We start from the raw sequence: 21347 nt of genomic DNA on the forward strand, positions 1-21347 counted from the left end.
TTTTGTTGTGTCTCTGCCAGGCTTTGGTATCAGGATGATGTTGGCCTCATAAAATGAGTTAGGGAGGATTCCCTCTTTTTCTATTCATTGGAATAGTATCAGAAGGAATGGTACCAGCTCCTCCTTGTACCTCTGGTAGAATTCAGCTGTGAATCCATCTGGTCCTGGGCTTTTTTTGGTGGGTACGCTATTAATTGTTGCCTCAATTTCAGAGCCTGCTATTGGTCTAAATAGAGAGATTTGAGTGCAGATGTTTGTTGGAATTTTGAAAAACATATCGAAAAGTAAGTAAAGAGAACTGGCTTTGTTAGAAGTGGAAGTTGGGCTTTGATGTAGTTGCAACAGAAGCCTCAGTCAACTGCATGTAGGATATTAAGAGTGTGATAAGCCTTATTATTTGTCCACTTGAGACAAGGGAACAGGGACCTTTTATTCCCACAGATACCAGTTATTACAGTTCAGCTGCCTCCAGCAAGGGTGTCACAACTTTGGCTGAGGCAGCTACCTTTGACCAGATAAATTTTGGGGAAGAAACTCAGCTACAAGCCATTGGTAGCCAGTACTCCCAGAAGAAATAAATATTTCAGTCCTATTCTGATAATACAGCACAGTATCTGTTAATTAACTACCTGAACCCTAACAAATTCAAAGTGCATTTCTACTCCAAGCTTTTCTTAAAATTATTATAAATCCATGCTACATGAAAGTTTGTATTTGTGTTGCCACCACAAAAAAAAATTTTACCTTTAAGTTGTGACTGAATTTACAGAAACATTCAGTATAATGTCAGATATTTTGTATTTTATAGAGTGAACTTCTATTCTATGAATTTGGTGAAAAATGGAACCCATTACTATTGGAACTCTCTTTACCGATTTTCTATTTGAAACATCAATTGGAACTAGTGTAAAACAGGTAGCACTGATTGTTTTTGGAGTTTTTATTTGCTAATAGTGCCTTTGCATTAAAATACTCACCTGTATTTTAGTTAAACATTAAAATGAGTAAAATTATTTTGGGAAAATATTTTCTCTAAATAAAATATCATTCTTCATAGTGCTGTGTAAAGGCCCTCTCTGCAAATGCTGAGCTTAATTCGTTATCATTACATCCAAAATAATTTCTGATATTCAGTAGATACTAATGATTCTTGTACAGATTTCTTTTTTAACTGATTGTGTATATCAACAATCTTTGTGCAAATACTACTTTTATTGGAAAATTTCTGTAGAAAATTAAAGTGTGGAACTCAACTTTTAATTAAGTGTTAACTTTCTTTTTATTTGATTTATTGTCACTGAAATAGTTGATTGCAAAATAAAAGAACATCATCAAGTAAGAAAATGAAAAGTTACAAATTTATACAATGCAATAAATGACAAAATCCTTGTAGCAAGAGCTTCCAGTCTACTCTATAGTTGTGATGATCTCTATATCAAATACTTATATACACCTAACCTGTAATTCCCATAGATTCCCTGGTAGTTTCAGGCATCTTGCGAGCCTTGATAGGTCACATTGAAGCTGACTGGTATTCCAAGTAGACTCTAGGACAACAGCATCTTATACTACTGCCACGGCCACCCCAACCATAAGAGCAAGCTATCCTGTCTCCTCACTGCTCACGCTGGGTCCACTTTTATTCGTCATGTGTCTTGCTTGCTAGTCATTAGTTACATAGCATTGGTAAACATTGGCAAAGAAATACAGGATATCACTGATTTCCTTTACAATTTGGACAGGTATCAATTGTGAGAACCCTGTTCAATACACTTGAGTCACACATGCCATTAGATGACACTGTGTTGTAAGCTAAAAGTTCAAAATAGACATCCAAAATCTAATCCAGTTATTTCAATGTAAATAACATTTCATCAAAAATGTAAATATCTGGAACACATCCCAAACGAGGTGGAAAGCTGGGAAATGAGGCATTTATTAGGATTGTTTTAAGAGCTCAATAAATTTGAGAAGAATCAGGAAAAGCCCATATCTGCCATTCTTTTGTGGAGAAACAGATAAGTAGACTAGTTGGACTTTCCTAACCAGATGTGGCCATCAAACAGATTATACGGAAAAAGCAGAGAATGAAAGCAATCCAAGACTGACAAGGATATGATGAGAACAGTGGAGAACTCCAGGGTCAAGAAAAGCAAAATTGGTAGAGACTCCATTGCTGACATAGCTCTTTCTGAAGTGCTCACAGAATGGGAATTTAAATGAAGTAGCCAAAAACCACTGGACTGAGAGAATTAGAATATCCTCTAAATATGTGCAAGAGCTGTCCTCCTCTGAAATAATTACAGAGGGTTTAAATGTTAAGTGAGACAAGGATCCATTTTTTTCTGAGACACCAGTCTGACTCTGAGATTCACACATATTGTGACCCAGGTCCTTACTGAATATTCCATGCACGTATCTCACATAATCCTTAAAAAGCTTAGCCTATGATGATGCCTTTTCACTGATGTTGTATTTTGCTTCCTTAGTAACTTCTAAATGCTGCCACATTCCTGCTATTTTACCTTCTGCACACTTAAGGGTGATTTGATGAGAGCGCATAACCAATTGCATTGAAACTGGTAAAAGGGAAAGCCTGGAGTTGGAAGCTATGACTTCCTCCTTGTCCATATTGAGCACATGAAGGCTCTGTCTGCAGTGAATCCTGTGCCTCAGTTGTGTATAAAGAGCTTTCACTTTCCACACACAGGGCCACAGACATTTCGGGTCCTTCTCACTTTGGTAAGCCCTGCATTGTCATTCTAAATTTCAGAATGTCAGAAATGTGTGTCCAACCCGCACTCAGGCAGAGCCATTACAGACCAAATAGTTGAAATTCGTCTGTCTATACAGGTGATCTGGTAAGCATAACAGGTCTAGATGCTGCTCCTCAGTGAGCAAAAGTTTACTATAAAAGCGGAGGGTTTCTGGGTGTTTTGGATACCCCACTGTCTTTCACATTGAGAGAAAAAAATACTTTCACCATGTTTTCAAGTTATAAGTTAAGTTAGGGTCTTATTTTCAGTAGTACTTTACTATGGGCTGCAGGGTAAAACCAGACAGTTAAACATATTTTCACACTGTTGTAAACCATCTGTTCTGATTCTTATCCTTCCAACCTGCAAAGATATGTATTAAGTCTAAATATTTGGGGCAGAGAGTTAGAGCTGGGAAAATTTGTAACTAATGACTTATTTCTGCTCTGTTTATAATACCATTTGCTGCCTTTGACTATTGGTTAAATAGTTTTAGTTCTCTTTGTATTTTACTGTGCAGAATTATATATCATTATTTGTTTACATTCATGATATCTTCTTGTTCAAAGGCAACTCCTATGTTGGTAAATTTGGAATAAACTGGCAACTTTAGTTTGTAATAGCGCCTGATACCTAGGTAACGTGAATAAAGTAGATAAACGTTTAGATGATTTTGTTGAGGCAGGTAATGTCTCTAGCAATGAAAGAAGTGAGTATATTTACAGATTTATCTATATATCTGTCTATCTATCTAATTTATAATCATCATCTATCAATTAGGAAGAAGGAGAAGGAAGAAGAGGAGAAAGAAGAGAATGAGGAAGAAAAGAAGGAGGAGGAGGAGAAAAGGTTAAACAAGCAAATGAAAGAAATCCTCATAATATTTGAAGTAACAGAACTTTGAGTATCAAAACAGTATGTTACAGAAACAACGGGACATGAAACAGTAATATTCTGAGTTAGGTGAAGAAGAATTAAATTAAAAAAAAAAATAGGCCAGGCACAGTGGCTCACACCTGTAATCCCAGCACTTTGGGAGGCCAAGGCGGTTGGATTACCTGAGATCAGGAGTTCGAGACCAGCCTGGCCAACATGGTGAAATCCCGTCTCTACTAAAAATACAAAAAAATTAACTGGATGTGGTGACACATGCCTGTAATCCCAGCTACTTGGGAGGCTGTTGTGGGAAGTCAGAAACCCCAAACAGAGGGGCCAGCTGAAGTTGCAGTAGAAGAAAATAAATTGTGAAGATTTCATGGACATTTATTAGTTCCCCAAATTAATACTTTCATAATTTCTTACACCTGTCTTTACTGCAATCTCTGAACATAAATTGTGAAGATTTCATGGACACTTATCACTTCCCCAATCAATACCCTTGTGATTTCTTATGGCTGTCCTTAATCTCTTAATCCCATCATCTTCATAAGCTGAGGAGGATGTATGTCGCCTCAGGACCCTATGATGATTGCGTTAACTGCACAAATTGTTTGTAGAGCATGTGTGTTTGAACAATATGAAATGTGGACACCTTGAAAAAAGAACAGGATAATAGCAATGTTCAGGGAACAAGGGAGATAGCCTTGAATTCTGACTGCTGGTGAGCCAGTGGAACAGAGCCATATTTTTCTTCTTTCAGAAGCAAATAGGAGAAATATCGCTGAATTCTTTTTCTCAGCCAGGAACATCCCTGAGAAAGAGAATGCACCCCTGACGGTAGGCCTGTGAATGGCCCCCTTGGAGGCAGCCGTCTTTTATGGTCAAAGCCGAAGGGATGAAATAAGCCCCGGTCTCCTGTAGCACTCCCAGTCTTATTAGGGTGAGGAAATTCCCACCTAACAAATTTTGGTCAGACAGGTTGTCTGCTCTCAAACCCTGTCTCCTGATAAGATGTTATCAATGACAGTGCATGCCTGAAGCTTCATTAGCAATTTTGATTTCACCCCATCCTGTAGTCCTGTGATCTTGCCCTGCCTCCATTTGCTTTGTGATATTTTATTACCTTGTGAAGCATGTGATCTCTGTGACCCACACCCTATTGTTACACTCCCTCCCCTTTTGAAAATCACTAATCAAAACTTGCTGGTTTTATGGCTCAGGGAGCATCACAGAAACCGCCAACATGTGATGTCTCCCTGGAACACTCAGCTTTAAAATTTCTCTCTCTTGTACTCTTTCCCTTTTTTTATCAGACCAGCCAACACTTAAGGAAATAGAAAAGAACCCACGTTAAATATCGGGGGTGGGGTTTCCCCTGATAGGAGGCTGAGGCAGGAGAATTGCTTCAGCCTGGGAGGTGGAGTTTGCAGTGAACCAAGATCCTGCCACTGCACTCCAGCCTGGCCAACAGAGCAAGACTCTGTCTCAAAAATAAATAAAATAAAATAAATAAATACACAGAGTTTTGCCAGGAGTCAAGAGTTGATTTTCATCTTCACATATTAAATGCAGTCACATGTTAAATATTGCAAGTACAAGGTATGCAATTTATGAAAGTCAGTAACACTTGACATGTAAAATTCACTAGAAAACCTAACATTAGTTTATTCGTTTTTTCCTGTGGCTAATGGTCATCATTCATATTTCACTTATGGAATGATGGCATTAAAAATTTGCAGATTTTAATTTTCCAGGTTTTCCCCAACACTCCCTTTTAGTAGCCCTGACTACTATACTTCCTCATAACTGTTATTAACATGCTTTCCACCAATGGTTCTCAAATGTCTTTTTCCACATGAATCAGTAAATTTATAACAAAAGAGGTTTCCAATTTCTTATTGTATCAAGTAACAGTATTACAATAAAACATCACCATAATTTTCAAAAAAATGTACTATTTTACCAAATTTAGAAAAGACATAAGCCTAGAATAACATTCTGAATAAATATAAAGAACAAATTTACAATATATATTAAAAGCAAGAAGGGAATATGTAAACTTGTTTGAAGTAGAAAAAGCAACATGTGCAATCTTAGTGTATATAAAACTTTTATGTCATACCTTAATTATACAGAATATAGTTAGTAAATGTTAACTTTCTTCCATAACTTTTATTTTTATAAAGTAATGTTAAAATGTTATAAAATGTTGCAGTGGCATTGCTGTTAGTGAATCCTTTGTACCCTCACCAAACCCATTCCTCATTTTTGTAATCATTTTACAGAAATTGGGTAAAAATTCTCCCCTTTCATTTACACACACACATACACACACACATACACACAGAGCACACATTCATAAAAAATATTTAGTGATTTTCTTGAGTGCTAAAAATCTTCACATAAATGTAATATCTGGAAATCTGTCTGGGGGAAGGTTGACCAATGTATTATTTTCTTCAGATTTATCATTATTGATAGATGGAAATTAGGTTCATATAACCTTCTTATAGCTTTACATTATATACCTTTTGACAGTTTACAGCTATATCTTCTTTTTAATAAGTATCTGGGGCTTTTACAATGTGCTTATAATGTGCTGTGTTTATACTGCACTGAAATCTTAGGTATGGGTCCTCATCACAAGCATGAATGGTTCCATATAGAGGGGAAATTCCTGGATGGTTGAGTATGTGCATTTTCAGCCTCCTCGATAATGCAAAGTTTTCACCACAAGTAGATATGTCAATTTACATTCCCTAATATAGTGTATGGGAGTTTTCACTTGCCACTATCTTCATAAACTTCTATCATTGCTAGATTTTATACTATTTTTTGTTGATATGATTTTTTGGCTTAATTTCCATAATTAATTATGTTATTAAATTGATTACATTATGAAATTTAATAGTGATTATGAAATTTAAGATATTAAAATTAATATTAAACTCTAAAAGGTCATTTAAAAGTAGAATTTGGAAACTTGTAAAGAATTATAAATATTCCTCAATGTCAAATTTGGCTGTAGTGCTATAATCCCTATAATTATTACTAGAAAATGATAGAAAAATACATGAGTTGCCAAGTTTCACAAAAGCAAAGTTTTAGTTTTTTCTCCAGAATTAGATTGCTTTTATAGAATGTTTTGTAGGAATCACCATTTTAATGTTCCCATAAATGAGTAAGGTATTTCAATTTGCTTTTTAAAAAATTCAGTCTTGTATTTTTTAATATAATCCTAGATTTTTAAAATATTTTAATATTAAAATAAAATTTTAATTTTTGAAATATTTTTAATATTTTCAATATTTAATATTAATCCTATATTTTTAACTCAGTCCTTTAAAGTCTTATAACTGTTTTTCTATCTTCATGTATCTTTGTTTTATTCCCAGCCATCTTATGTACCTTATTGATATATTAATGCAGTTTATTTAAAAAGCATTTTAATTAATTGTTGCTAATGAGTTGAGCCAATTTATTTTTGTGGAACTAGTAGTCCTAAATTTATTTTATTAGTTTCAATTGTCATTTGTGGATCTTAAGAAAAGGGATATTTATAAAGCCTTCAAATGACAATTTGTTTCTTCCTTTCTCGTCTCATGGACAGTTTTGTGGTAGAATGGGGGACATTTTGTGGATATTCTAACTTATTTACTTGGCATTGCTTCTGACAGCCTCCTTTTTCTTTCTTTAAACAGATTTCTTCCTTTTAAATTATATATTTCACAGTTTTTTCAGTAACAGTTACTTGTCTATTGGAAGAAAAATGTCTGAGTAGTTGTTTACCTGAATATTATCTTTAATTTATCCTACCTCATGAAAGAGAATTAGTGAGCAGATGATAGAGAATCCTCAGTAATTAGTCACTTTCTAAATGACTTGGTAGTATTCCTCCCTGCATTTATTTGACTGTTTGCTGGTGAAATGTATGCTTAATCTGCTTTTAATGCTGCTGTTTGTTTAACTTTTGAAGCCCATCCACCTTGTCCTTTTGTTCACGTATAAGATATTTTTTCTTTGTTTTCCTGTTCTTGTATCTTTTCTCTGAGAATTCCTTTTATTTATCCAGTTTAGGTATTCGGTGTATTTCCTCAACTTGATGATCATGCCATTCATCAAGTTTGAGAAAATTTACCCTGTTTTTCTCTTTGAATTTTGTCTCTCTCTACTTAATTTCCAGACTTCCCATTAAATATATGTCAGAGCTTCTCATTCTGTTCCCCATTTCTCTTGTATTTCCTTCATTTTTTTCATATCTTTATTTCCTTATGCTACCTTCTAATTTTTTATTCTCATATTTATTGTTCACGTTACAGCCTCATTAACATTAACAGAATTATAACTTAACCCTATTGGTTTAGTTTATTTCCTTGTATTTCTATGTTGTATTAGTAGCTTCAGGGACACAACATGGGAATAGTAAAAATTCCTTTTGCATACCACACTCTTGTTATTGAAATATGGTTGGTATGCTTTTTTTTTTTTTTTAATTTAAATGTTGATGTAGTGAACTCATGCAAACCTAAAATCTAAACATGAAGTAGGTCCATGAAAATATTCTCTTTGAACGAACCACAGCATGCATACCAGCAATGTGATCTCTTGCTTATCACTCCTCTGGTGTCACCTTACTCTTATTTTCTCCTCATACCTCTTAATTAGTTTCACTGTCTCTGAGGTTCTTTCTTTCTTTTTTTTTTAATCAACTCTGTGATTTTTATTGATGGGCGACAACTTTATACTCCTAGATAGCACTAAACTGTGTAGAATTAGGGATGAGGCATTAGAGAAGAGCAGACAGCAGAATTAAACAGAGCAGACTGAAGGAGAGATCTTCATTATTTGCCCATTTTTCGTTATGTGTACACAGAAGCATGAATGCAATTTGAAATCTTTTAATGACAATAAAGTTACAATCACCCATCTATGTAGACTAACATTTTAACTGCAAATATTTGATCTGCAATGTGTATGTAAGCAGTTTCTCTCCACATAATTATTAAAATTTTTCCTGTTAGGAACCAGCAACTTATTTTTCTTTTGAAGTAAGAACTAGTTATTCTTTGATAACTGGCTCATTTTTATCATTTAACAAAAACTAAAGAGTAGGGAAGAAAAGTGTGATGGATTAAAAAATTTCTTTTTTAAGGAAAGAGAAAATTCATTTTCACAAATTTACAAGTGTTGTTGCTGGTGCAGGATTTATTCTACTAAGCAGTGAGACTGGGGATCAAATCCGCTTTCTTATCTCAGGAATCAGCATTATTTCAGAAATATGGGTTTTTGTGGCTTTTCTAAAATCAAGCGACAGTCTGTTTCAACCAAATGATTTTGATTTGGAAGTTAGAGTCAACAGAAACTATGTTGTGCACGAACCCCAAGGCATCTCCTTTTCATTCCAGCCCATCTTGCAAAGGGAGAAAGAATTTCTCTCTAAAGAGCCACTGAAGAGAGGCGGCAAGTGAGTGTGAGGTGGTGTCCTACGATGCGGGCACTGGGCGCACACACAGCGCACACAGCGCACAGAGGGTTTACACCAGGTCCACTCGGCGGTAATATAGGAGGTAGGCTGTGCGTTCAGCAGTTGTTTTCCCCACCTGGTACTGGTTGATCACCTTGACTGTCTGGTCATCAGTGCGCTGCCAGCCATTCAGACCGATCTGGAAGACGTCTGTAGTGTACTGGCCGCCCGTCGCACTGTTGCCGTGATGGTAGACCACTGTAACGAGCCAATAGGTTCTGTGGCATTTAAAATTCTTATTTTTAACCCCTGGAGAAAGCAGTTCTTTACTAATTTCCAAGTCCACAGGATATTCAATATTTTTGATAAGCTTCTGGCACCCACCAGTCTTCTCATAAACGAATCATTTCAGGTGTAGCACAAGGAGAGGAGGGAGTTTTTCCAGACTTACTTCAACCTCTTGTTTAGTTTTTGTGGTATAATCTTGGACAGATTCTCTTGCCACCAAGCTCTCCAGTGCATCCTGGGGTGTGCGTACCTTGTTAGACTGGATATCCTACTGTAATGTGAAAAATGGCTGCAAAGTGGCAGATTCTTTTGAACTCTGCTGGTAAACCACAGACAAAAAATGCCGGTGATTGGAGTCTGAACAAAATCCGCCTGGCGGGTGACGAAAGTCTTGTTCTGGGGATCCACTTGCTCCCATTCATCCTTGCTTTCTTCACCTTGTTCTTCCTGCTCTTCTTCATTAATAGAGTGGTTTTGGGGGCCATTGGAAATCGTAAGTTTTTCATTATTTGGTGGGAGAAGCTTCTTTAGGTTGAACATTTCCTCATGAAATCCATTTAGGATGAAGCCTAAGTATTCCTCAGCATCGTCTTGTCGACCCTTTTCAGACAGGCTTGACTTGTTAACTGTCAGGCGTCTGTAAATATATGTGGGCTCAAAGGCAGTCCCAGGGTGAATGCCCCTCAGGATTTTATCTCCAAGAGCTAGTCAGGGTTTTGGAGGTATGGCATATTAGCAACATTCATTAGCCGAACAAAGCTGTCTATCATGGGTGTTGATGTATAAGGCCTTTGCACTTTGGAATACAGAGGAATGAACTTCATCAGGTGGTACATCGGCGGGCAAGCAACCAGTGCCTGCGGTGCAGCATTAATGTAGCACCACTTCCCTTTACTAATCAGCTCGCGGGGTTGCAACGACACTGGTTTATGGATTAGGGTTGCATTCTCCAGTCACTCTGCAATCTTTATGGCTACAGGATCCTCTGAAACAGGAACAAGCCCTTCTTTGACTTCAACCTGCTTTACAGAAACCAGGGGAGATATGGTGGGAGGGGAATACTTAGTTTCCACATAGGCCACCGGCGAGGAGCAAGAGGTCTTAGAATCATGAAAGAGACTGGCCCAGGACTTGGGCTGGGTGACAGGAAGGGTGCCTGATGCAGAGCCCGTGCCATCAGCCGGAGGTGATGCACTCTCGGGTTTGGTTGGGTCCAAGTCTATGCTTTTCGTGGTGTGCAACTCCACCCCGTTGGTAGCTGTGCCCTCACCCGAGGATTCAAGTATTTGCCCATTAGCAACTCCAAGGTTTTCAGTAGTATCGGTACCAACGCAGGGCTGAGCCCCAGCTGTCCTTGACAGGGTGTCTCTGCCAGCCTCTGCAGAGAAGCAGGACTGACCAAAATTAGCCCCGGACACCCCCTCCGGCTGCCCTGCAGTCCTGGTGTCACTGCCGAGTGCTCCGGAGAAAGGACTGTCAGGCACAGTGTCACTGACAGAGTCCGTGGAGTTCTGGAGGCTCTTACAAGTCCTGGGAGTAACGGACGGAGGCTTGTCACCCATAAATTCTGCATCCTCTGCGCTGACACTGTTCAGGACTGCTGAACTGGCATGGCCATTGACCAGGGCTTTGTGAAAATACTATCACCACCACCATCTTTCAAATAGCTGTAATATCCAGGTGGCCATTTTTTCTTCTTTTTACGCTCCCTTTGTCCGAGACCACCTGAGACACTATCATTTTCCAAAACTTTCACCTGCACATTAGAACTTCCATCCAAAGCGAGGGCAGAGCCTGGGTACTGGCAGTCGATGGAGGCATAGTTTGCTTCTTTAGCGATACCATCAGGGGTTGTTTTGGAAGTTATACAATCGAGAATAAATTCAGGGGCCTGAGGGTTCAGTGTGCTTGAAATACCGTAGCTGGGGGTTCTTGGCAAAGTGTCACTGTGTTCAATGACTTCGTTGACACCAAACTCAATTCTCTGATATTCTTGTCCATCAGGTAGCTTATCCACAGCCTGTGTGCCACACAGAACTGTTCCACTGTACGGAGGAAGTTCAACTGAAGATCGAGGAGTCACAAAGAACTGATTGAATTCATCAGGGCTAAAATCTCCAAAAATCTACTGCGGGCTGTGGAGGGCCATGGCTGCGCGTTTCAATGGGACTCGGCTTTCCTCCGGCTGCTCACGCTGCTTCCCCCGCCGCCATCTTCTCGCCCGCACATGCACCGCCTCTGAGGTTTTTTCAGTGAACAAAGCTGTTGATTTTAATTGTGAGATAGCAAAATATATTGAGCTTTATTTTTGTTGCAAATAATTTTTGTATCACAGTTGTGAATTGTTTTTAGTTTATTTGTTTTTCTGATTAAACTCTCATGTCCTGGGAATTTAGGAGAGATTCAATGTAATATTTCTGTTTTTGTTTTTGTTACTGTTTGAGACGAAGTCTCGCTCTGTCACCCAGGTTGGAGTACAGTGGCACGATCTCGGCTCACCGCAGCCTCCTCCTTTCGGGTTCAAGCAATTCTCCTGCTTCAGCCTCCGGAGTAGCTGGGATTACGGGTGCCCTCCACCACGCCGGGATAATTTCTTGTATTTTTACTGGAGACAGGGTTTCACCATGTTGGCCAGGCTGGTCTCAAGCTCATGATCTCAGGTGTTCTGCCATCCTTGGCCTGCCAAAGTGCTGGGATTACAGGCATGAGTCACCGTGCCTGGCCTCAATGTAATATTTCTTTCCCCCTCTTACAATTAAATAGTTTATCCCTTTCCCAAAGCCGGATATACAGATACACAAATACACATTCCGCATTTAAAAATTTACTTCTATGTTCCTAAATTCTACTTTCCTTTTGCTGCTCATCATTTAGAGTTGTGAAAAGTCAACTACTTTTCTCTCTCCTTTTACCTTCACCATGCCTTTAGGAAAAATATGAAAATATCCCATGAGGGGAAATAAAATCCTGACCTCAAGTTTCCTCATTTAACTTCAGGCTAAAGTCCCTGCTCTTAGCAAGAGATATTGCAGTTTATACCAGGATTAAATACTTGCCAACTCAATCAAGTATCTATATTGTTCTACAATGTGGAGTTATACCCAAATAGATATAATGCTAAAATTTTTCTAAATCTTGAGTTTCTAAGGGCAGGTTTTATATAATTCATATTGAATATTCTTACGTCATAGAAAAAGGTAAGTAGGTAGTGTCCTCTGTCAGATATCACAACATTTTTAACAAAATGAGATTTATAATGAGTATGAATATATTTTTATTATTTTTTAAAGATTTTAGAAGCATAAGAACTTTTATCTGTCAGAGAAACTCTAAAAATGAAATCGTGGTGTTCCAAGAAAATAACCAACTGTACATTATCAGATTTTTTATTGTTAAACATAATTGGTTGTCTCATATTCTGCTTTTAGAAAACATATATTTTTACTGACATTAAATATACGCTGGGGAAGGGTTAGAGTGCAAATCATCAAGATCTAGGACATTTAAAATTATAGAAATTTCTGTTCTTATCTAGAAGCATGCCTTTAACTGAGTTGAATTTAAACTCACATACACACACACACAATCTTAAATATATCAGTCTTATTTTTAGTCTGTGGGATAGATATGCAAGGAGGTTGTGTTTGGATTAGAATCCCAGAATTTGCATTGAAAAACAACATGTTTTGCACCTGCATGCTCCTCTAAAGTAATTTAATGTTACAATTTCTGACAAGATAATTCCATCTTCACTGTAGTTGACTTGGCAGTAAGCTGTAGAGAGAAAATAAACGTGAACGTACTTTGGGGTAGGAAAAAATATATTTAACAAAAAGGAACTTAGCACATAAGCTACAAGACTCAAAATTGGAGAACAATGACAAAAGGAGATACAGAATCCAAATCATAATTTTGTCTTTCTCTCCCTTCGAAAGACCTATGCTGTGTGTGTGCAGCTGTGTGTGCACAGTATGTCTGCATCGTGCACCCGTCACTTAGCACTCTGCACAAAAAGTAACTTTGCTGTTGGAGGAATATTCTGCGGCAGCACACCAGCATTTTAGGACAAAAACAAAGGATGGCACAATTTTTTCTGGGAGCATTTAGGAACAGTGGAAAAAAATATAACATTTCTTACTTCAAGCAAGCTGAAAGATAAAGGTTAAACGTTAGCTGTTGAAGTCCTGGAAGTAGATTCATAGGGAGGCATGTGGACTCACACTTCTACCCATATTCCTGTTCACCATTTGGGATCCATTTTATTTTTCTCTTGTTTTTTTTTACGACAATTTCAATGGAATCCACAGTCCATGTAGGAAAGTGTCCGTCTGAAATCCTTCTCAAAATTGAACTCACATTTGGTTTCCCAACAGGAGATGAGGTTAGGTAACCTAGATGAGCAGTAGAATGATTTCTTTGTGGCTCTGGACTAACTCTTATTTTCCACTTTTAGAGAGAAAAGTATGACTTGTCACATCTTGCTACTCTGCTTTGTGATTTTTCTTTAATTAACCAATTTCTGAGGCAATGGTCATAAGTGGACAATTTGCAAGTAATTTTGAAATATTCTTTAAGTATGTTATAGTATACTAAGCCTTACAGTTCTGAAAAGGAGACAAGTCAATTAAATAAGATTAGCTAGGTGAGAAAAATACTATGCTCAAATACTCAAACAATATTCCATCCTCAATATTATTTTTTCAAAGGTGTGCCAAAAAGCTGTGATTAAACTGGGTCAAATTCAGTGTCATTTGAAGACTCATGAGTGTACAGAATAGAAATTAATCTAATAACCTATGTTCAACCCCAGAGGAAAAATGTTATCAAAGACTGAACAGTCTGAATACATTTTAGTCTCTCCCAAATTCAAAATTATATGACCCACCCTCTACCCTTCAAAGGACAATTTGTTGAGAAGTGGAAACACGCTATTGGTTTATATTTCAGTATATAACTCTTCTTAGAATTACAGAATCACAAGCTTTGATAAGATTCTTGTAATTATTTTATCCAACTCAATCAAAGTTTAAGTTTGAGTTACTTTTGCATCCTTATTCCTACAGTTCTAATTACAAGGCATTTCTAATTATTAGAATACTTATATTTTGAGAGCCAAGAGTCATGAGAAACAATAAATGGGTTTGACAGACTAAATTCTAACAAAAAATAAAGAAAAAAATAGAAATTTTTGCAAAAACAAAGGTGTGGTCAGTAGAATAATGCCCCCCTCCTCTGACAACCCCTGCCATGCCCTCAGGTTTCTGTCCAGATCCCCACAACCTGTGAATACTTCAGGCTACATAGCAAATGAGACTTGAGATTGCTAATCAGCTAACCTTACCAAGAAGAGTATGCTAGCTTAGATTTTCTGGGTGGACCCAATGTGAAACAAGGGCTTTAAAAGTGGGAGAGGAAGGCAAGCAAAACAGAATGGGAGATATGAGGACAGGAACAATGCCAGAGAGATGAGGTGTGGGAGATACTGAACCAGTATTGCTGATTTTGTGGGTGGAAAAATGGGCCACCAGCCAGCCAGTGTGGCAGCCTGTGGAAGTTGGTAAATGCAAGAAAAAAAAAAATTGTCCCTGAGAGCCTCCAGGAAGAAGCACAGCTCTACCAACACCTTGGTTTCAGCCCAGTGAGACCAATGTCCGCCATCTGACCCCCCGGAACTGTAAAATATTAAATTTGTGCTGCGTTTTTATCAGTTTTGTAAGTTTATATGCAAATATAGCCTATTCTTCAAGATGATGTACATCACTAGGTAAATTAGGTTTGCTTGATGTATCCATATCTATATCTATTATGTTAAACTAATGTCAAACTGGAGCGGCCTTCAAATTACAGGTCAAAGGGCCTGTCACTAGCAGGACAAATGGTAACAGGACACTAACTTACATGGGCTTCACATGGCGTTCATGTGTTTTTTCCTTTGAAGTACTTCATACTATGTTAGGGATAAGAGTAATGTTCTTCATTTTTCCTCCTACATGAAACATCAGTGCCTTTCAAGAACTGCTTTATTTTGATGGTCTTAGAAAGGAACTATGATGTGACTTTAATTTTCTCTAATTATTGACTACCTTAGTAGCTTTTAGCCAGGAAATTGTTATAGCAGCAAGAAACTAATACAAAAGAATTATAAAACACATCATGGTACAATATGATGCATTGAACAATGATTAATGAAATAAAGAGAGAAAATTTTATTTGTCTCCTGTGGCAGGGTCCTTCCTCTCAGGATGGGTCAAGATCCATGATTCGGACTCATAGATATTAAAAGTAATCCCAGTTTCCTACACGGTCCAGAATTGGACCTGGCCAACATGGTCTCTAAAATGTAGATGAGTCCAGGCTTGGTTATAGTGCAAGGGAAAAAGGTATCATCACAGCCTGGCAAGGGAAGTTAACCTGGGAGATGGGAGACACGGTGGGTACACCAGTAGCCCTCTGAAAGATGGGAATTCAGACACACACTGTGAAAAATGATGGCCTAGAAACAGAGGATCACATGTACTGCTTAAAGAAATCTCACAAAAGATGAAGTAACATAAATATTACCTCTGGTGGAAAGGGTTTGAATGAAGTAAATAGAGAGCTGTGGAAGCAACTATTAGAAGAATAAAAAGGGAGCTGAGGGACTTGCCACTGTGTGATGGAACACAGAGGGAAGGAGACAGCTGACTGCTGCTTTTATGCACATACTTTCCCATAGGATTTGATATAGAAAAAAGTTTGTGCATTCATTTTATTAAAAGTCATTTTTTATAAATAAAATTCTGATTTAGGGTTTTTGACAGTATTTTTTCGAGCCCGAAAGTGAATAAGGATGAATTTGAGTCTCTCTGATAGCACTTACTATTAGTTTTAGCTTACACAAAGTATTATTTATTTTCCAAAAATGGGGACAAATAATAGGACTGACATAAATCACAGATATGTTTATATCAAGCTATTATTTCCATATTGTGGCCAAACAATTGATGAAGGCAAAAGTCAAATCACAACACTTTTCTAATTCCATCAAAATAAAGCTGCATTTGAAAGGTATAGATGTTTCATGTAATAGGAAAAATGAAGAACTTTACTGTGATCCATGATCTAGTATGAAGTACTCCAAAGTAAAGACCACATGAATGCCATGTGAAGCCCACCTACGTTAATGCCTTGTTACCATTTGCCTTGCTAGTGAAGGCCCTTTGGTGTATGATCAGTACTATGGAGGCTGCTCCAAGGGGTTTGTCATCCGTTTAACATGATACTTATAGATATAGATATATCATGCAAATCTGATTTACCTAGTAATGTAGATAATCCTGAAGAATAGGTTAAATTTGCACATAAACTTAGAGAACAGAAAAGAATAATATAACTTCAACTTTCCTTAGAGAGTAATAGACCTTTGTAAATATTGATGACAAAGTATTGATGCTAATGAAGTCAACACACTATTCTATACTGTGGCAACATAAAAGTGAATTTTGAACAATCTTTCATTAGGATATGCAATTCATGTCCCATCTCTTTGACTCTGGGTAGGCGTGTGACTGCTTTGATTAATTGAGAGTGACAGAGGTTGTGCTCTGTGATTATCAGGATAACTGATAAAATACCTTACATCTTCTTCCTGTAACTCTGGGAATGTTTTCTCCGGAAGGATCCAGTTCACATGAAGCAAGTCCAGCAACTCTGACATTGCTGCTGTGGTTGTGAGTCCATAAGAAACCTCTTCTGTTTCACGCACACTCCTAGCTGAGCTCCAGCCTGCCAGGAAGCATCATTTGGATACCAGATCAACAAGCCAATTTGGTTCAGCCCAGTTGAGCTTTCAGATTACTGTAGCCCCAGTCAATATCTGACTACAAGTATGTGAGAGATCCTAAGCAAGAATTTTCCAGCTGAGCCTTTCATCACTGACAAAAATTTATCACTGAAAAAATTATGGACCAAGAAAAATGGCTAGTTGAGCTTGCTTTGTATAATTGGTGAAACAGTATTAATACCTAGAATATGAGTGTACTTAGGAGTTTATATATGTGTTGACACGGGTGAGAGAAGCAGAACTCCAGGCAACCACACAACTTCACATTTTATTCCTTATTTATAGTATCAGTTTTAAAAAAGTACCCTAGGTCTTCATTTTCCTCATTTCCTTATCTTCAAACAGGAGTTCGTAATAATAAGCAACTCTCCAGAATCAGATTTTTATTTTTTTTTTATTTTTTATTTATTTATTTATTTATTTTTATTATATTTTAAGTTCTAGGGTACATGTGCATAACGTGCAGGTTTGTTACATATGTATACTTGCACCCATCAACTCGTCAGCACCCATCAATTCATCATTTATATCAGGTATAACTCCCCAATGCAATCCCTCCCCCCTCCCCCCTCCCAATAGTAATGAAATAAGATAGAACAAAATAAATATCTTGGCCTTAGTGAAAGTCTAACACAGCCAGCCTCTAAGGGAAGTTAATGAGGGCTCCTGAAACTGGCAGTTCTGGACCATGTGCTCACCAGATGCACAGAAGCTTCAGTGCTCTGCATTCAGAGAGATGGAGAGAGGGAAGGCATTTTCCTTGGCTTGTGATTTTACATTTTATTATGGCTATATGTCTTTGATTCTGCACTTGAAATCCTTGAAATAAGAAAGATATGAAAAATTTAAGGTTATCTATTATTATTTTTTCCTTTCATTAATACAGTAATTGAAAACGATTATACATTAAGAACAACTTTCTTCTTTACCAAGTAAGACAAAGTATCTCATTTAATAGATATGGGCAGTGCTTTATATAAACATTTACTGTGAGATTTTCCAACATAGATGAACAGTTAATGGTACTCTTTCCTGTGCAATCAAGAGTAATTATTCATTGCAACATGGCCCTCTGACATTTTCATTCAGAAAAAAATAGATAGGAAATTAGAATAGAAAAACTAAATTATAGTTATGAAATTACCCGGTAACAAAAACAAAGGGAAAATTCCAAGGAAAAGATAATCATCATTTATTGAAAGAAATATTTTAATTTTAATGACTTTTTTTCATTGATACTTAAGAAAGCATCCATCTCAATTTGTTCTAAGATAGCTTTCGTGTGTGTTGTTTTTTAGTTACTAGAAAATAGGTCAACTGTCAGTTCTTCTACGACTGTGTTTATAACGACACACAGGAACAGATTTCTCTTTGCTTCCCCTATGATAAGATATAAAGTAAACCATGCATAGAAAGCACAGAAGTTACCCTCTAAAGAGCTTAAAGTATTAGCAAAACAGATTGTTTTTCCCCATGGCATGTTTCAACAAGCCAGGTACTTGCAAAATGTTGGTGTAAAGAACAGAAATTCACTTATATGTGCATTTGTGATGCTAAATACAAGCTTTTAAAATGTCTTGTAGATGACTCTTTATTAGTCAGAAGCACTCACTGGGACAGTAACGCAATGCACCCTCTCTCAGAGCCAGATGGTTTAAGCTCCTCTTGGAAAATGAAAGGGAGTGAAGGGAAAGTCACAGTGGGCAGAGCTTGATAAAACATAAACAACCTCATAAAGAAGCATAAACTTCTTCACAAAAGGTAATTGGGGCAATGCAACAAAGGAAATGTCAACCTGGTGTGATTTTTATGATGCAAAAAATAGGATATTATAAAACGCAATCAACTGGCAATGACCTAATATTTTGGAAGGTTAAGCATCCATTTGGACAACAATTCACTCATCTGGTTTAAAATTTGATGATCTGTTTTGTTAATAATTAAATAAATTGCTGAATTGATATAGGCCTAGTTAGAAACTTATCTAAATTAGGTTAGCACCTGGCACATTCAAAGTGGTTAAACCATCAGACCAAGTCCCTAGAGAAAGAGGACTCATCTCTCCAAATTCAATTCAGATGCCAACTCCTCCGGGAAGCTTTCCCCCTCTCCACAAACAAAACACTTTTAGCAATTCCATTGTGGCAATTAAATGCATGATACCTCTTATTTAATAATTATAATTTGCTTTCTCTATCTCAGAAGTACTTTCTTGTATAATCTCACTAACCATGCAGAATTCTATTTCTCAGAGTTTTTATTTTCTAATAGATTTCCCAGTCTTTCTGTAGCATGACCTCTATCACACAGCTTATTTCTTCTACTTTGAATATTCTCCAGCTAATATTATGTTGAACTTATTTTGCCAGTAGTTCATAACATGAAAGATTCAATGTATTTAAATGACTGGTAAAAGTACACACACTCTTTCTTCCTTACATATTGTGACTGCAGCAAGAGAGAGCAGGGGAGAGCACCTGAAGGAGTCAGATGGGTAGACAGCACACACAGCATGGTGGCTGCAGTGTGGAGGGACTGGGTGACCAGAGGACCACAGGAAAAGGGAGGTAGAGGACAGGCAGGTAGGTAGATCAACAGATAGACAGAAAATAGATAATTCACAAGTCATTCATAATTCATAACTAAATCATGGATCAGCTTACACACAGTCTGGAAGAAATATTCTTAATACAGACCATGGCCAAACAGAGTAAATTATGTTTTCTAAAAGATAATTGTTAACTTTGCTAACTATAACTCCCAGATCATTAATGTAAAAATGAAAACATGAGGAAATTTTCAAACAATGAAACAAAAGCTGCATAACATAAGATCAGAAAAGTAACACCAAACATATTGCTCATGACAACAAGTGTCAGAGGGCTAATCTGAGAATAGGTCAAACTAGTTACTTACTCTTAAAGAAGATTCAAATAGTAAAAACAAAATAACAGTGTCAGGTAAAAAATGAAACATTGATGAAAGATATAATAGACAATTACAAAGAATATTACTATAGATATGAACATATTTTAAGCACAAATATACAGAGGCTTTAACCAGATAAAACAAGAAATGAGACAAAATAGTTATGAAAATATATAAACAGAGTGATCTATTTAAATGGATGGAGAGAAAGAGACAGAAGACAGTGAGGGAAATTTAACATTTTTTTTATGGTTTCTTGCTTTGTTCAAATTCCAGTTCTTTAATCCCTGCATGATTTGGACAAGTTATTAAAATTCCTTTTGTCTTTTTTCCTTCTATCAAGTAGAGTTGAAAATAACTTCTGCTTTATAATTATAAATATTTTAAGGAATAAATGTGATAACTAATAAATTCTGAGTTAGTATAAATCATAGCTCATATTGTTTAATAAATAATAGCTAGTCATAACTATATTTATACATATATAAAGAGAGAGAGAAAGAGAGAGCCATAAATGTATTTGTGTGTGTGTGTATATAGGCACTGTTAATGCCCAAGTCATTAACAGTGTTTCTCTCTTGATACTGGAATTTGGATAATGTTTTTAAAATTATTTGTGTAAATCTTGAGAAAAAGTTTAAAAAACAAAGATGTATTCATTTATTTCCAATTTTTGCCATACAGGGATTATGGGGGAAACAATTAAAAATGACATATGTAAAGAAAATTATTGAGAAAGTCAATTAATTTTGTTCCATGGTTAAAAAAAAAAAAAGAAGATAAGATTAGGTGGACTTCCATAGAACTTTGTATTTATATGAATTGCCATACTTTAAGCCCCAGTAAAATTTTCCACAGAACAGAAATCTTTTTTTTTTTTTTTGTCTCGCACTTGATAGGAGTTCATAACAGATGTGTCTGGGACTTCACTACTGTTCCCTGTTACATTTCAGAACTAATCATCCTTTGCATATATCTTAAGTTGAAAAGTCTGTAAAGGAAGCACACATTTTTTTCCATTAAGTTTTTCCTTAGAGTTTCTGAAGCTCTATATGTGTTCAGCCTGCTTGCCTCTGCTTTCAGTATTTCAGGCCAGCTGCCACTAGGACAAATGAAGTGCATTCTTTGGAAGCAGTAGAGACCAAATGTAGCTTTCATTGCCAATATAGCCGAGCATTTTATATGGTGCTTGGAGTGAAAATGCTCTTGT

General features: G+C 36.7%; 1 pseudogene across 1 annotated transcript; it reads right to left on the bottom strand.

Moving 5' to 3' along the window:
• Positions 1–9169: 9169 nt before the first annotated feature.
• LOC105515684 lies at positions 9170–11615 on the bottom strand (annotated as a pseudogene). The gene has a single exon (XR_001002367.1). The product of XR_001002367.1 is annotated as a ubiquitin carboxyl-terminal hydrolase 10 pseudogene (transcript).
• Positions 11616–21347: the final 9732 nt, after the last annotated feature.

Source organism: Colobus angolensis, unplaced genomic scaffold, assembly GCF_000951035.1.
Source record: "Colobus angolensis palliatus isolate OR3802 unplaced genomic scaffold, Cang.pa_1.0 Scaffold268, whole genome shotgun sequence".
In the NCBI taxonomy this organism is placed as follows: domain Eukaryota; kingdom Metazoa; phylum Chordata; class Mammalia; order Primates; family Cercopithecidae; genus Colobus; species Colobus angolensis.